Raw genomic sequence first — 12,621 nt, 5'->3', positions numbered from 1 at the left:
AAGTGCTCGAAAGCCTAAATACACAATTCGATGAAAAAGATGGGAAAATATTAGCGAACGGAAGTCCACGAGACTGTCTCGAATCGTCGAACGGTTTATTTCCACTCCCCGTCTGCGACAGGCGCTCTAATGACCGAGAACAAGACTTTTCGAAAGCAAATAAAGGAAGCTCCCGTGGTCTGTCGACGCGTTATCATCGTTTCACTCCCTTTCTGGCTCCGTTCTCTCCGTGCTTTCTGTGTACACGAACATGTATAACATGTAACGCTTCTTTTGCACGGTCAAGAGTTCCTTAAGGGAAAACCGGGCGAACGCGATGGTGTTTTCATTCCGCCCCGTCCTAATTCGATAGCACGCGACCGCACGTGCAACAATCCTATCGAAACCAGGCTATCGATTAAGTGTGTATCGTACCGTGAAGAAAACTGGGTGAGGAGGATACATTCGGTAACCAAATTCGTCTGGCATCGAGTTGTACGAGGACCTAGCGGTTACCAAATCGTTCGCGGGTTTCGTTCCGGTAGATTGAATGTCTCGTTCTCGATGAAAGATACGTTCAGTGGGTTGGACTGGACCAGTGCGAGGATGCTTCGTCTCGAAGTGAGAAAATCGGATTGGGTTAACGTTAATCGAAGTAACTCACTCGCCAGGGTAGCAAGATGCCTTTTAAAGCATCGAAGAACGACTTTCAAGCGAAAACTAACTATACAGCGTAGAGATGCAATTTTAAGTTACGAGTAAAATGTTTTTCCCATCGTTTCGAAGCGAGCAAATAATTATGATTATCCGTTAATCGAATCTGCGAAAGGATGGAATACCAAATCAAGATATTAGATGGATCTCGGCGACTTTATCCTGTAAAAAGTGTGTTCGAGCCTCGTCTCGCATCAACGTACTCGATATCGAAATTGTTAATCAATATCGCCGAGGCCTGTCGATGTTTTTGATTAATTAAACATCGAGATTGGAAGAACGCGTTCGTTGGTTCAACTTACGCCCGCACTTTCTAATCCGGGACACGTTGCATGACATTATCGCGTTAATCCTGCTCGTTCGAAGAGTTCAACAATCACCCCTATGTCCGTAGCAAGCTGTTCCACCAAATTCATTGCCGCAAAAGATCTACCCCGAAGGTTAATCGAGCGCTCAGGCTTTCGTCTCTCGAATGGTGATTTCCTCTCCGTAAGAACCACCTGGAGCAACAGACCGGACCAAACGGATCCGATTTATTTTTGCGTTATGCAAATCGAATCGAAAATAGCGCGAGTAAATGTGCCGCGAGCGCGGAATCATTTCGTATCGCGTATTATCTAACGTGACTTATATATTTCGATATTTCTATCACGAACCACAAATTTGCCCCCGTTCAATTTGTCATTCGAACTCTGTTATTCTTGAAATTTCAATTTTCTTCCCCTACCTCCCGTTTTCGTAGTAAATTATGCGAGGCGCACAGGTTGTGCAGTAAAATTTGCAATATTTTACTGAAAAATCCATACACCAGGGAACGTCGAGCTCGAACAATTTATCGCGCCACTAAGGACGCTGCTTAATTTGTCAATCGAATCGGTAATTAATCGAAGGAACGTTAACCGGCCGCGTCTACTGAGTCGCACACCTCGTAAATTGCCCGTCTTGGACACACGAACGGTTACGAAACTGCGAAATTGAATCGATTGATGTAAACCGCGTTTATTTCGACCGCAGACGTACAGGTTGGAGGAACGAGGCGGGAGGAAGAGGAGGTCAACGATGGAGGATGGGCCCGGTAATGCTCTCAGCGTGGCCATTAACCACGGGAAAATAGCCTTGTTCTCTTGGTATCATGATACAGTCAGAGGGTTGCGAGCATGGTGCACGCGTGACCCGCGAATCTCTCCACCGCACGCTAAAACCACAAATCTATCGAAAGCCAACGATAATAACCGAATCTATTCATCGACCAAGTCCATTAAAATGCAGCTTACGATCCTTTTCCCTCCTCTCTAATTTCTCGTGTTAATCGAAACCTTCGGTCGAACCCATAGGGGCTTTTATCATTCGATCGAAGCTTTATTATAATCTTGGCAACGTATTTTATCTTCAGTGTAATAACCATGAACGGAACAGGAGATTTGATTAAGCCTTTGATTAAGATCGTCGGAGTAGTCGTTAAGGCGTAACGGGAGAGACACATGGACCATAATTAAAATAACGAAGCTAATCAGATTTTACAATTCGGTGCTGTGACTCGGAAGCCGGGCTGGATTCGGCTAAAATCTAATTAGAATATTACGGAGATCCAACCATGGTGTTAACCATGGGTCGATCGAACGTTACGGTCGAAAAACGATGGAGGTTTGATTGAAACCTAACCGAAAGACAATCAAAGACGAACGCGATGTAACCAACGTCCGTTAGAAAGTGAAAATCGTTTCAAATGAATAAAAACAAAGAAATATATATATTTTCAATTACTGTCTATTATATTATATTTTAATAGAATACCACGAGGCTGACTTATAACGCTTTATTCTACTTGGTACAGGGTAAATTCTTGCGGAAAGTGTAAAAACTACTCTGAAAAATGTAAAATTCGGTTTAACTTTTTGTGTATACCACGTTACGTAACATTGCACGTTTGGAAATCTTAAAATACAAGAAAAAATGATGAAGATGGAAGCTCAACTTTAATGATAAGTAGTCACGTGCAACCGACTTCTGATCTACGAACGATACTGAATTAACTCTTGTCTATGATCTGAGCAACCTATTTTAAATTCACTGAACCCAGAGGAGAAGGAAGCACAGAGGTATAAATTATTCGTACCTCGCACTTACAAAATCGGAGCAAATACAAACATTCTTATTCGGAGTTTAAATAATGAACCATTTTAATTTATTCCTTTCGAGCCATATTTTCATCCCTACGCAAACTTTTAACCAGCAGTTACTTTTTACTTTTACTTTTACAAACCTACCATTGGAACAGCTATACAAATAGAAATCCATTATCTACCAGTTGTAATCACCCAGATTGCTTAAAAAAATATTACTTTTCGAAACCTCTGAATGGGAACGCCGCTTTTAATTCCATTTTCACCTCTGCAAACAGATTTGCTACCAGCTTTGCTATCCTTAGATATAAATTTTACTCGATATTCTCGAACGTTCTGTACCCTCGAGCAGTTTAGATAACGTTTCAAATACTTTTAGACATAAACACTCGAGGCACATCGTCGCGAAAACGAAGCATCGATTATAAAATCGAACGTAATGTTATGCAATCGATTTACGAACAACACCCACGTTTTTCGTTGTGGGTGTTTGCAATTGCTGCAAGATGTATGGTGCACAAGCACCAAGTTTTCTCTGCTCTCCGTTGGAACCGTCAGATTGCATTATAACGTGGCTGTTTACCCGTTTGGGTTCTACGACAACATCTAATATCGCGAGCAACATTTTACTACGATATTTGACGTTGTTCGAATCTAATCCGTATTATTTGTGTTCGAATTACGTATTACGTTCGTGCGTATCAAGATACCGATCAAGAATAACGTAAAAGTTTCTTGAATAATAACATGGACGTAATAAAACCGACTAGCGGAAATAACAAATGCAACAAAATATTGCACCGAAATGCAAATAATACGTTGCTCTCATACTGTTGCTAAAAGCTATAGGTTTTATTGTTATTAATATTTCGTCGATATTGCATTCTTCTATGAAAGATAGGGATTAATTTATAATTAAATGAATTAGTTATACAGGAAATATAGACTGGTATGTAAGGCTAATGTATCGATGTCGATACTAATAGTTTTACGACAATACATTTCGGGATACCACGAGAAGAGGGACGCGTTGGCCGTACGTAAAATAATTGAGCGTACCCGCGGATATAATTGCACCCGTAGTGTCAGGACTGTACAGTTCACATGGTAATTCTGTTACTGATTCAATTTGAATAATGAAACAAGGTACTCACCAAGGACACGATAGGCAGCCCCTGTACAAACGATAAAAGCCGGCACGAAAGCTGCGATTGATGATCACTCACTACGTTTTAAACGCGACACGATTAATCGAGCGACTTTAATCGTTCATCATCGATGATCATTCCGATTCTCGCCAATAGAAATATCGCAAACGGTCCGATGAATGGAACAAGCATTTTACGTTCGCATACTACCAACATCTTTCCCCTATACTTATTATTATTTACTATTATTTTTTGGAATAATTTATTTTCAGAATATACTCAGTTAAACTTTGTTGTTGGTTGTCTGTATATACCTCACAAAGAGATATATAGCGTTGAATATTCGACGCTGGACTCTGCGTTCGCTTTGAAATTATACCCACTGAAAGTGGAGAACCTTGTTGCACGTAGAGAGTACTTTAAATTTTAAGTTCGCGTTTCTTTTCATTCTTGAATATACAAGAATATATTATGATACTGTACGTTACGATGTACTTGAATAGGAATTTTTCAGCCTTCAACGAAAGGATCTTTGTATATATACAAAAATTTCAAACTGGAATTTCCACCTTAGCAGTTAGAAAGCTGATAAAGAAGCTGAGAATATTTGCACAGCCTCAAAAATAATCATTCCGTACGAGATCTTACAATACTCAGTCTATTTAGATGAAATTTTACTGCCCGAAATTAATTTTCTCTTACAAAAAACCTAGACCCAAAATGGCGAATATGTTGTCGAAACATTTAAACTATCATTTTCACTAACATCTTTAGGACACAACTGTTGCACACAAATATACGATTTTATCGACTGACATTTGATTCTTCTACGAACAGTAATTATATGCCACTTTTAATTTACAAATAATTTGTGCAGGTCCCCTTTAAACAACGAAACATTACGTTCGCTTTTGTCGTAATTGAATGTTAAAAAATCATACGTCAAGGGAAACAAACTTTCTTCGCGTAAAATCGTAAAAGAGATTCCTCAAACTGAACGCACTGTTTACACCGTCCGCGCAGCAACGCACCTCTAAGTGAACTGCTCGAACAATATTTCAAGAAGGTAATACGATTGACAGAGGTCACTTGTTGTGCTCAATATACTCCTATTTCCTATTATCCTGATTTCTAGGAATTAGTCCTTGCTTCGACCACTTTGATACCTAACCTTTCTCAGCATTTGAAAACACGACGCTTCGTAATAATCAGAGGAGTGATTCAAGAGAAAGAATATAGAGGTCGTTAAAAAGTACTACGTACTTGAATGTCCGAAATCTAAGCTTATGCATCTATTGGCATTACACATAAAAATAAATATTCAATTACCTTGTGCCAATATTCTCGTGGAAAGTAAATTACTGTATACAAGTACATCGCAGCATACTCTAATACAACGTCACATGGCGAATAATGTGCTTAATAATTGATATCGCCTTTAAAATAAAAACTGAGCCATCTTTATGCCGGGTATTTTACTCGCAAATTGTTTACTGTAGTTACGAGAGAAAATAAAAGTCTGACATCGATTCACTGAGCTATTCATTCGTTCGCACGAGGTTTCTGTCGTTATGTCGTATTCGAGCTCGAACAACAATAGACGAACACCGAAATCCGAGAACTTTTTCGAACAAGAACTTCGAAAACACCGAATCGCGCGGCCACGCAGCGGCAACTGAACGCTTCAAGTGATGGAAACGTGACTCGAAGTGCGCGCGCAATCACCGGCATGGCGGCGCTAACGACGCTTCGACTTTTCCCGAGTACACACGATACATCAATTTCGAAAATATTTAAACCTGCAGACTGTATTTTTAAAAATTATCCATTAAAACTATAAGACAATATTTTTATCACGATAGGGGAACAATATTATTAACAACTCAGTCATACAGAAACCGAAAAAATCGATATTTCTATTGCTTGAGATTAACTACTGTTTCGATCATTTAATATTCAAACAGTCTATAGTAATTACGCATTTTTATGTATAAAATGGACAGTTTATCAGTCCATTCACGAGTAATATCTTACAAGTCTAAGTTTCTGTCTGCGTAATCGCTTCTAAACTACAGTTAAGAATATGTTTTGCCATCAAATCGTAAAAGACCCAGACAACACAGCAAATCACATAACACTTCAAAAATCACCAGCGTATCACGGTGGCGCCCACAGGTTCTGTAACGCCACGGGGATATCGTGCTGTTATGGCGTGCCATCACAACCATCGACGAGTACGGACGCAGATTTTTATGAAAGTGATGTCACGCGGCAAGTGACATCACAGTGCTCTTACTGTGACAAAGTTCTATTGCCAGGATGTACATTTCAATAGTTTTATTGTAATTTATTCTATATTTTAGTAGTTATATTGTAATTTCTTATATATTTCAGTAGTTTTATTGTAATCTCTTGTATATTTCACTAGTTTTACTGCAATTTTTTGTATATTTCCCGCTTTAGAGGTAAGAGGGAGAAAGTATATAAGGAAGCTATAGGAAAGAGTGAAACAGATGTTGTCGACCTGCTCAAGAACCCTTGGCGCCATTTCTTGGAGAAGTGCTGAAACTAATCGAGTATTAGTTTCAGTAGTTTTCGCAGTGATGGCGCTAGTAGTTTTTGAGTAGTTCACTTCGTTGTTGATAATTGTGTGCGACTAGTTTGAGCACTTTTCACAGAGATGGCGCAAGGGGTTCTTGAATAGGATCGGTATCATCTGTCTCACTCTTTTTTATAGTGTCCTCTCCCTTACTACTAAAGCGGGAAATATACAAGAAATCGCAATAAAACTATTGAAACATACATCCCGGCAACACAACTTTGTCACAGTAAGTGACATTATATATCTATATTATTTATAAATAATAAATACTACATATTGTGGAATTTTAATAAGAAGAGAGCTATTGCGCACAAAAAGCAACCACGACAATTCATTATTTATAACAATACTTTGAACGTTAATTATTAAAATTTAACACGATTCTTGCTCCTATAATGAAAACACAAAAATTAAGAGCCAGTCGAGAAATTTCAAAGTATAAAATTATAAAAAGTGAAGGTAGAGATCTTATCTTATAAGGAACTTTCATAAGCATCGTTAGTTTATTAACAATGTTACACGCACAATCATACATAAAACAACCTTGATTATAGATATTGTATGCCTTTCGTTTACAGAAACTGGCCTCGCTATATTGCTTTAAGTCGTTATCTGTATGCCATGTCCGTGTTGCATGCCGATATATCGTGTCGATTATACGAAATCGACAGAATATTACTTTACAAACGCAGGGTATAATTTAACTTATAAAAGGAAACAGAAGAAGGAGAGATAAAGGACCGGAAAGCAGCGGAAGGGATCAGAAGATAGTCACAAGGTACAAAGTGGAACGAAAAAATTACTAACGCGGTCCCCTCCACATATAAAAATTACAAATTACCACTAGGCGTAATGGTACTTTTAATATTATACATCTTATAAAAGTGTTTCCTTATTCTCTTCTTTTTCAGTTTACGGAAACGAACAAATGAATATCTACACTTCCTCCGTATCATCGGAATTTACGTGGTGTTCTTTATCACTCGATAAACGATTTTATCCTACAAGAGCTGAAAGTGGTTCAGAGAAGGGAAAGGGAAATTGACAAATATCACCTACGTGTCGGCATTAAAGTTTTAATGGTTCCTTTCTTTCTTCTGTCGTAGATAAACATTAATTTTTCTCTTCTTCTAAGGCTTTCTCCTATCTCTTACTCTCTTTCGCTCTCGCTTTCTCATCTAAAGAATCAATCGTACTGGGAAGATTAAGGGAAACGGTTATTTACGTTCTTCTTTTATCTTTTGTACAATTGTGTTTTTCGATATCGCGAATGTGTATACACGTATGTATTGTGAGGGGGTGAGGGGTGTAGAAATTCGTGGTATATGTATGTAGATACACCCAGAATACATCCAATCGCAAATCTTTGACATCCTATATCTACACGAATTTCCTCGACTTCTTTTTCTCTTCATTGCCTTTTAAAACGCTTACAAAAAATGCTATAGCACATGAACAATAAAATCATAGGAGAATCGTGATGTAGTTGTTTCGTGTTCATCTTATGTTCAATTTATTTTTTGTTCCATTTTATTTAATGCACGAGACTCGACAAATCCCGTTAAAAAATGCTAATATCATATTCATTTTTATCTCGCATTTTGTTTATTCATCCGTTGACTATACATATATAGTCGTCGGGTACAGTTTCCTTCTGCACGTCTAACAAGACCGCTTCCGTGGTGAATAATACGAACGAGAAAAGAGAAACGAAATTCGTATATATAGAATATATATATATATATATATTAATCTAAAACAACGAAAAAAAAATAATACACTGGTTACCATGTTTTCATGGATCAAATCGAAATCTTCTTTTCTCGTTCCTAAGTTGGTCCACGAAGAAGTGCTTTCCCCATAGTTGAAGCAGATGGGGAGTCTATTTCTCTCTCTCTCTCTCTCTCTTTCACTCTCTCTCTCTCTCTCTCTCTCTCTCTCTCTCTCTCTCTCTCTCTCTCTCTCTCTCTATTATAATATTTCTCTCGTTACGCATCACAATATTTCTTTCATTATGCTTTTAATTTGTCATCTGATAACTCAATTAGTTACTAACATTTTTTCGTTCGAAATTATCGTCCCTTCCCCTCAAATGAAAGAATATCAATTAGGGTACGATAAGTGGACGCTTCCTTTTATTCTTTTGGATCGGATAATCCCTTGAATCGACTAATTCTTGATGCAAATTAATCGTATCAATTAATGATTCCGATCGATAGTTCGACTGGCTTTCAAACGCTCTCGGTGATCCTCTTCGTATTCGCAGATACGAAAGATTAAAGCGAAATCGAAAAAGATCGACAAGACGTTCCGATTACGATCGGACGTTTAGGAATACTTTTACTTTTTTCTTTTGAGGATACACATACGATTGTAAAATTTGAAGAATATCTTACTGTATTCTCTTTCTACGATAAATCGCAAATACTACGTAGTATTATATATGAAGATATATGTTCTTAACTTAAAGAAAAAAACGGACAATAAATCGTGACAAATTACGAACTTGCAATCTGCAACGATAGCAACAACAAAAAAGTGTACCAAAAAGACACGATTTGAAAATTGTTCGAGAAATTAAATTCATTTTCAAACAGGACAAGGACCAAAAGAATTCTATCATCGTTGATTTCATATTTTGCCTAATGAACAAAAATAACGTATAAAAAAAATTCCCTAACGAGTAAAATCAATTCTCCAAATCGATATTCAGCAGACTATTTTCTTCAAATTTTACGCTATTCATTAACATGTTCCCTCAGACATCGGCGATTTTTAACAATTTTTCCGTTGCATTTCTGTGACGAGACACCGTCTGGTATCGTATCCATTTTACCATCTGAAGTCAGAATCCGCGACAAATTGATCACGATTGGCACAAAAGACTGCTCACAGACGGAGGATACATGCGAAACTAGTCGGATTCTCATCACACGAAAAAGCACTCTAAAGTTTAAAAAAAAAAAAAGAAAAAAAAATCACATGAGAAATAGAATCGAACGCCAAAACAGAAGGCACAACGAGTTTTTCTAAGTACACGAACACTAATAAAATAAATATAATTTACTATTACACAAAAAATTAGCATCACCCATAGTAGCAGTTAATTATTTCACATCATCGTAAGCAACTGTTATTCGCTCCAAATGACTTTAGTTTGTTTCAGCGACAACGATTCGTGAACCCAGTCGCAATGTTGCACATCTCTTTTTCTCTCTTTGCAACATCTTTCACGCATCTCACTTTTTTTAAATCACTTTTGTATGCTTAATGAAATAATTGGTTGCAATATCAACCTAGCAATGTATGTACTTCCGGTTTCACGCATACACATTCTATACTTTGCATGTAAGTAATGCCTATTTTCCAAAAGTATGTATGAAATATGCTCCGTTCAGAAAAATCATATCGTTGACTCTTGAGACATCACCCTTGGGGTATAGTTTAATTAATATTTTTCATTTTCTTGGAATACTCATGTCGAGGCACGCTTATCATTCCAATACATTCGCTCACTTATTCTCTTTACCTATCTCCCGTTTTCTCTCTCTCTCTCTCTCTCTCTCTCTCTCTCTCTCTCTCTCTCTCTCTTTGCCATTCAGATGAACGCGTTTCCACAATACCTTGTAACCTGTGATGCGATTTATCCTTAAAGAAAATGAATTTTTTGTACTATCAATATACGTGTCGGATACATGGTAAGGTATCGCAGTTACGCGTGATTATCCACTGGCTTGTTATTGCATCGGTAAAATGAATCGACGATTAATGTAATATGCATACACCATTTCATAGGCGAAGTTTTTACCTAGAAAATTTCATCGTCTTTTACATTTTTATTTGCATTTTACGTTTCACTTTCAAGAAACGGGAAAAGGAATCTATTATGCGAATAAACTGGTTCGACTGTACGTGCCCAAATTTTCGATGAATAAATAAAATATTGATACCCCTGTGTGATAGTTTTTATGAACAAGATATATCTCTCCCAATGTAACAGATAAAAATCATCCCTAAACGAAATTGCGTATGCACACGCCGAATTCAGTCACATGGGGTAATCGGACATGGAAGAAAAATTCGTAGTATTCGTTGATCGATATTACGACGAACGCGATGTAACTATTCGGTGTAAATCGATCCTTTATGCGTAAATTATTTCACTGTAATTACTGCATTGTACTATACAGATCTTGCTTCACTGCCTTTATCTTGATCGTCGTAATGGAATACTTTTCACAGTAATCTCTGTTAATCACAAACACAATACTGATCTACGGTTAAAAAGTGTACTGTTGTGCAACGCGTCCACTTTTCGTTTCTATTTAATTTCTTTCCCTTTTTTCACTTTTCCTCTTTTCCTCTTTTCTTTTTTGATTCACGATCATATTCTATCAACGTTACATACGTACATGTGCAATGTTAATTCTTTTCTTTCATTTAGTATTAATGTCTCATCCGATGATGTTGACGCACATAGGCAATTCAAAAGTTTAATACACACGAATATATAGTGTTCATTTAATACGAGATGCGTACTTAATGAGGATCTCTCTTAAAGATTAATCTTACGCGCATTAATATATGATGCTTATGAGTTTATGAGCTATCATACTAAAGGAAAAACATACACCACTGAAATATTATATCGTTACTTTATCGCGATCGCCCTCATTATACTCGGATCGCCGAAAGCTACGTTTGCACTGTGCATACGCTCAGTGAAAAGTACGATGTTCACATTAAGCAAATTACACTCCACTATAATATCTTCAAAAATCACAACTGTCCTGTTACTTTTCTACAAATGAACAATCGCATGTGTAATGAACATCGTTACACCACCATCTCATATATAGTGAAGCACATTAAAAACATAGCAATAAGCTAAGTAATATGCAAATATTGGAAAACTTCCACTAATTCTATGCAAAGTATAGCTTGTAGAATACCATTCATTAAAACTAAGACTTATCATTATTGTAATTGTAACCCAACTGCCTTCTTTCTTTTTTACTTTTCCCTTCATCTTATTTCACAAACTTTTTTTCTTTTTTCTCTATAGACTTTCTAGCGCACCGTTATTACGAACTTCACTTCGCCAGCTAACAAATTTGCTTTCACTGATCGTCTTCGACGAAAACAGATTTGTTTAAAATCATTCCGGCGATTATTACATATTTATAGAAATGAGACTACTCTTATTAGCAATCATAATTTATGTACATTTTAACAAACGTAGTGCAATCGTTTTACTTATTACTTTTCTCTCTCTCTCATACACACATACATACACACATGCGCGCGCTCTTTCTCTCTCCTTCCCTTTCTCTCACATTCATAATTTTAGATAGCTTACATCATAAAATTATAACCGTATTCAACTCACTATGCCCTGCCGTGTCACATTTAAATGATGGAAACAAGTCAAAATGATTTTTTCTTCCCTTGTCTTTGTGTAATATATTTCTCCTTTGTACATGTGAGTGTATGGATATCTACTTATATGTACACACGCGTGCATGTGTACATATATTCGTAAAACCATTTCAAATAGAACATTTTTCGAACGGCCATCGATAACCAGTTTAACTACGTGCGATTTTGCCAAAATGCCAGTTGTCACTTCAACACGCTCATCGATTCACACAGACTGGTTAAAATTTATTTCAAAATGGATCAGAAATTGAAATAACTTTTACCAAATCTTCCTCCATGTAGCATGTCGAAAGTTGAACCAGGTAGATTGGCAAATTTGCCAGCAAGTCAACTACGTGAAATTCATAGTTTTCATTAAAAGTACATGATGTATGATTTTCCACGTGTTCATGTTTTTGTCATTCTACATAGGTTTACCTCCTTATTCCTCATGACTACGAACAAGTTATCTGAGAATGTACATGTACATATATATAATATGTAAGTAGAAAAAATCATTTTCACTTGTTAAATCTTGGTAGCCTCCTCAATCGCGGTATCAACTCTGTTCTAACTGTTCTGGCGTAATTCGGTGCGGCGTATTGATCCGCCACAGCGATCGGACTCTGCAGGCTCT

General features: G+C 37.1%; 1 protein-coding gene across 3 annotated transcripts in view; it reads right to left on the bottom strand.

The window, feature by feature from the left end:
• The window catches only part of Dh31-r (Diuretic hormone 31 Receptor), an 84,883-nt gene extending 79,958 nt beyond the window's left edge, over positions 1–4,925 (bottom strand). For 2 of the 3 annotated variants that reach the window (XM_076910895.1, XM_076910921.1), the window contains exon 1: positions 3,971–4,197. The gene's annotated coding sequence lies outside the window, so the exon portion shown is untranslated. Of the gene's footprint in view, positions 1–3,970; positions 4,198–4,905 lie in introns of those variants that run through there. The other variant, XM_076910903.1, reaches the window with a different exon arrangement.
• Between the last annotated feature and the right edge of the window lie 7,696 nt (positions 4,926–12,621).

This window comes from Xylocopa sonorina, chromosome 1 (genome assembly GCF_050948175.1).
Source record: "Xylocopa sonorina isolate GNS202 chromosome 1, iyXylSono1_principal, whole genome shotgun sequence".
NCBI lineage: Eukaryota > Metazoa > Arthropoda > Insecta > Hymenoptera > Apidae > Xylocopa > Xylocopa sonorina.
Note: the sequence above shows the minus strand (reverse complement) of the source record. Positions and strands in the feature narration are given on the sequence as shown.